The sequence below is a fragment of the Callithrix jacchus genome, chromosome 7, assembly GCF_049354715.1.
Source record: "Callithrix jacchus isolate 240 chromosome 7, calJac240_pri, whole genome shotgun sequence".
Taxonomy (NCBI): domain Eukaryota; kingdom Metazoa; phylum Chordata; class Mammalia; order Primates; family Cebidae; genus Callithrix; species Callithrix jacchus.
In genome coordinates, this window is record NC_133508.1 from 57,116,279 (window position 1) to 57,122,278 (window position 6,000).

Here is a 6,000-nt window from a genome sequence, read left to right on the forward strand (position 1 = left end):
AGAGATGAGGTTTCACCATATTGGCCAGGCTGGTCTCGAAGTCCTGGCCTCACGTGATCAGCCCACCTCAGTGTCCTAAAGTGATGGGATTACAGGTATGAGCCAGCATGCCAGCCTCTTCCCCACTCCTGACAAGTCTTCCAGGAGCAGAGCTATCTTGACTCTGTGGATTGTCCCACCTCCCCCCAAACATGCCCTCCCCTCTGAGTGACCTATCTCATTGGTGAGTCTGGGCTAAGGAACTGAGTGGCAGTGGCCCAGCCCCTTCCTCCCCATTGTCTCTTGGGTGTGAGCTGCCTACGGGGAGCCAGGTTCTGCTTGGCTCTTCCAGTCCCTGCCACAGCCCAGTGCTGCCTACACTCAAGTGGGCGAGTCTGCCTATTCTGAGTACAACATAAGGCAACCCACTTCCCCACAGAGCGCCATCTCTCCCAGAGCAGCTTTATCTTTAGTGAAGGTGATATTTGGGGCTCCATCTGCCTTTCTTTGGTGCTTATTTCTCAGTTGGTTCAGAATGTGGGTGGTGAAAGAGGGTTATTGTTTATCAGCACTTACAATATATCACATACCTAAAGACCTGGCTCATTTTAAGCCACTGATTCTGTTGGGATGCTTTTGGTGGCACACAACAGACGGTCCAACTAAAAGTAGCTTGGACAATAAGGGGGCGGTTCTCTGACATGGTAAAAATTCCGTGGGCAGATCTCGCCACCCACCTCCTGATCTTGCATTCATTTCCTTTCTCAACTCATGGCCCAGCTCTGGGTCAACTTTCCCATCACTATGCCTGCTGTAACAGGAGAAAGGGGACAGGCGAAGGTGCCACACTGGGGCTAATGTCTGCTGTGCTACGTCACATCTGTGGGTTTAGATAGGAACTTGGTCCTTGACCAAGTGATCTAAACTCTCTGACCCTCAATTCCATCCTCTGTGAAATGAAAATAACAAGTTCTTACTGCTAAGAGTGCAGTAGAGATGAAATTAAACCATGAAGAGTGCCTAGCACAGTTCTTGACACATAGCAGGACTCAGCAGTTCGTGCCTCATTTCCCCTCCTATGACCTTCTCAGTGAAGAAGAAAAACTTAAATCATCCACTTTAGTGCTTAGAAATACTTTGATTTATGCCTTAGGGGGGTGTATGTGTGTTGCTCTTTGTATGTGGGAAGTCACCCTCATGTACCTGGGCTTTCCTCCGGGTCCCAGGCCGGAAGGAATGAGTTTCTCCCATTAGCCATTCCCTGACCTATTTCCCTTTGAGATAAGAGATATTCTTGGGGCTAAAAGTGCATCTCTTAAGGCACAAAAGAGCATTTCTCTCTTGAGGCCACCTGCCAATACAGACACAATAGGCACAGAACAGACACCCCGTATGAGTCCGCTAGGGCTGCTGTAACAAAATACCACAAACTGAGTGGCTTAAACAACAGACATTTATGGTCTCACAGTTCTGGAGGCGGATGTCCAAGATCAGGGTGTTGGCAGGGCCATGCTCCCTCTGAAGGCACCAGGGAAGGATCTGTTCCAGGCTGCTTCCCTAGAACACATGGTAGTTCCTTCGCACATGGCAGCCTCATGTCAGTGTGCACATGGCATTCTCCCTGAGCGTGCATCATTGTGTCCAAATCTCCCCTTTTTGTAAGGACACCCGCCATATTGGAATAGGGGCACACCCTACTCCAGCATGGACCTCATTTAAATTAATTACATCTGAATGATCCTATTTCCAAACAAGGTCACATTCTCAGGTGCCAGGGGTTAGGACTTGGTCATAGGAATTTGGGGACACATTCCAACCCATACAGACCCCATGTTTAGCCGTAGTGTCTCCCAAACACATCCCCACTTCCCTTTCTCTGTTCTTGCTCAGGGGTTCCCTTGATCTGAAATGTCCTTTCCCTTCCTTCTCTGTCAACATTCTATCCATCCTTTAAGGCCTACTCAAACACCACCTCCTCCTTGCAGTCTTCCTTCAACTATCTGGTCAGAAGGAGTCTCCCTCTTCTTTGTCTTCTCTGACATTCTCTTTGTGCTCTCGCTATAGTGCTGTTCTGAAGTCAGCCCCACACTTGATTCAGTTGTGCGATGGCGTGTCCAGGGGCAGAGCCCAGATCCACCACCTTCCAGCTGTGTGGTCCAGGACCTCCTTACTCAAGTGTGTTTCATGGCCAGCAGCATCCACACCTCCCATTAGAAACACAGAATCTCAGGCCACACCGCAGCCCTACTGAAGCTGAACAATCTGGAATTTATCAAGGTCATCAGGTGTTTCGTAGGTACACTCCAGTGTGAGAAGCACTGGTCTAGCCCAAGTTGCTTATTTGAGCCTCAGTCCTCCAACCTGTAAAGAGGAGATAGTGATAGTATCTGCCTCATAGAATTGGTAGAGGAATAATTGGGAAAATGTGTATACAGTGATTAACACAGTACCTGAGGCAGAGTAAGTACTAAATAATGGTAGTTATTATCAGTATTAAGACACATGCTTAAACAGCAAAGATCAAGATTAAATAAAGGAATGCAAATAAAGCTTTTAGAATAACCTTGCTAAGCCTTCAATAGGGGAGAGCCATTGTTCATCTTAATGACTATCTCCTGTTTTTTCCCACCCACGCGACCTCGGGCTGGTGCCTTGCTAAAGTGTTTATTGGTATTTATTGAGAGGAAGGCAATGGCCGACTTAATAGGCCCATATGGAGAGGGAGCCCTGGGCCTCATCAGCGCTAATTGCATTCTCTGACCAATGCCAAGGCCCTCCTCCCAGGCAGCTGACCCTTGCCCCAGTTCCACCTCCAGCCAAGAGCCCTGGACACACATACACAGGAGTTTCCTGTCTCCATTCACCTCCCACTGAGTCCACAGCAGAAAGAGAGAGAGAACATGCTGGAATTGTCACTGAGGGTGTAGAGAGCTTGTGGAATGTGATTTTGGGACAGGAGACACTGAGTTCCTGCTGGGAAGGGAAGGGACAGGCATGTCAGGGCCACCTACTATGTGCTGGGATTTTCCTGGACCTTCACAAGTTTCTTGTCTCATTTTCTCTTCACTACAAAGTCCCTAAGAAGCCATTACTTTTCTTCTCATTTTGTAGATGAGGAAACTGGGGCACATAGAGAGATTCAAGCTTATGTGAGCTCACCAGGCTGGTTAGTGACACAATTGCAATTCCAATCTATGCCTCTCTGACCCTAAGCCTGCTACCCTGAGACAGATGGGAAGAAAAGGGAAATGAGAAGACCTTCAAAACCCCTCCTGTCGAGGTATGTTCAGAGCAGAATAAAGACTAGCATGGAGAAGAGGGGAGCCACACAGGTGAGGACCACAGAGGAGCCTTCTGGAGCAATCTAGAAGGAGGGTGTGTTTGAGCTGGGAGGAATCTCTCTTTCTCTTTTTTTTTGAGATGGAGTCTTGTTTTGTCACCTAGGCTGGAGTGCAGTGGCGCGATCTTGGCTCACTGCAATCTCCACCTCCCAAGTTCGAGCAATTATCCTGCCTCAGCCTCCCAAACAGTTGGGACTACAGGTGCGCACTACCACGCCCAGCTAATTTTTGTATTTTTTAAGAAAAGACCGGGTTTCACCATGCTGGTCAGGTTCGTCTCGAACTCCTGACCTCAGGTGATCTGCTCACTTCAGCCTCCCAAAGTTCTGGGATTACAGGCATGAGTCACCACAGACAGCCTCAAGATGAGAAGAATCTTGGTGAGCATCCTGTCCAGGCTTCCCATGGCCACTCCTCCCACAGACAGACAAACAGAGTCCTGGGGGTTTCAGTGGGCCTTGTACTAGCAGCGTAAGGAAAATGCACATTTATTGAGTCCTGTGCTAGGTGCTGTCATCGGTTTCTCATCCCCTCCTCTGGAGGCTGCATGAGCTCACCAGGCCATGGCAATCCCTATCAGCTGCCATTCCAAGTCTTTTTGGGAATTAGGTGGGAAACACATGTTTCAAAAACTCTTATTGCTCCCATTTTACAGATGAAGAAAATGAGACTCAGAGCAGTAAGGGGACTTGCCCAGTGCCTCAGAGCCGGTGAACAGCAGGGCCAGGATCAAAACCCAGCCCTGCCTGATGCTGAAGCCCGAGGTTCCTGCCACTGGCCCACCTAAGAGAAGAAGTCTCAGAGGGAAAAAGAACGCAGACGAAGGCCGCCCTCTTCTGCCCCTGTAACCACAGTACAGCTTGTCCCGGGGGTGGGGGCCGAGAGCTCCTTTTCCTAAAGCACAGCAGGTACGACTATATGATATTAGGAGGTGGGCAGAAGTCCAGTCTAGAGGTCCTTGCTCAGTGGAAGCCTCTGAAACCTACTCACCATTGCTGGAGGTGGAATATTCCAGACATCTCTAACTCTGACCCCAGGAGCCTCTGATTCAGCCAGGCCTTGCTTTCCACCGTCCCTGTTCACCCTCTCCAGCCACGTCCATCTCCCCGACACTCACCTCTGTAAGCACCCTGTTTATAGCTGCATTCCTTCAATCACTGCATCCTTTTTCCTCCTATACTTTTATTTACTTAATATTTTTCTTTAAAGTGACTCTTTTTTTTTTTTTTTTAAGACAGAGTCTTGCTCTGTTGCCAGGCTGGAGTACAGTGGCTCGATCTCGGCTCACTGCAACCTCTGCCTCCCGGGTTCAAGCGATTCTTCTGCCTCAGCCTCCTGAGTAGCTGGGACTATAGGCATGTGCCACCACACCCAGGTAATATTTTTGTCTTTTTAGTAGAGATGGGGTTTCACCATGTTGGCCAGGATGGTCTTGATCTCCTGACCTCATGATCCACCTGCCTCGGCCTCCCAAAGCGCTGGAATTACAGACATGAGCCACTGCATCCAGCCTAAAGTGACTTACTCTTAAAATCTGACCTCTTCCTGAAAAAAATAGCCACAAAATTGCAGCCATAGTATGCTTATCATTCATGTTGATATCCATAGGAATAAACATGCAACTATTAGAATAAAATTTGTTTATTCTTGCACCAATGAAAAGTATCTAAATTTGCACCAGAAACAAGAATACCAAATTCCAGAAAACTCTGGCCGATACAGACTTGCATAGCAGTGTTATCCTTAGTCTCAGTTTGACAAAGAGGAAGTAGAGCATCAGCGCGGCTTGCCACCCAAGGTCACACAGCCAGTGAGTCAGGGAACCCAGATTCCCTGATTACTGGTGCCCCACTCTCCCTTCTGACCTGAAAAATACAGTTACCTCTGCTTCTCCCTCACCAGCTCTTCCTGTAGTCTCTGGCAATGGCTTCTGGGCTGTTCTGCCAAAGCTACCATCCAAAGAGCTGTCCAGTAGCCTTTCTTTCGCTTGAAGCTCCTGTTTCCTTGCAACCTTTGGTGCTATCATATGCAGTCTGTAAACCTTCCCCTCTGCAGCCTTTGTGGCAACCGGGAGGGACAATCAAGACGCTGCAAGGCAGGAAGCCATGAAGTGCCTCCAAGTTGTCTAAAAGGGGCACATTCTAACTCCCTCCGTCCAAAGCTTGAAGAGAGGTCTTCCCTGAGTCTAAGCTTCTTCATGCCTCCAAGGTAAGCAGAGACGTGAGATTTCTGCAGCCGAGATCAATGTTACAGATTGTTGATTGCATGGAACAGAAATCCACACTGAGCCACTTAAGCAGAGAAGAAATTCATTGGGAAAATAGGGAAAAGATTTCATGTTATGGGAAAACTGAAACACACACACAAGCCAGATCTCAGAAAGAGCAAGAAACCAAAAATCCAGGCAGCAGAAGCAAGAGGGCATCTGCCAGGGCCCTGTGGGTGAATTGTGTTCACACAGTCACTGCCTCCTTGTGACTCCCTTTATTTAAACTCTGAAGCAATCTCGGGTTCTGAGTCTACCTCTTAGCTGGGCGTTAGACAGGATATCTTGATTGACAGCTCCACCAATCCTGTTCCTGGCAAAGAAGGGGGTGCTCACACCAGCAGCATCAGGGCTGCATTATCATAAAAATGAGGAGGGATGGGTACTGACATCCACGGTCACCACCACGTCACC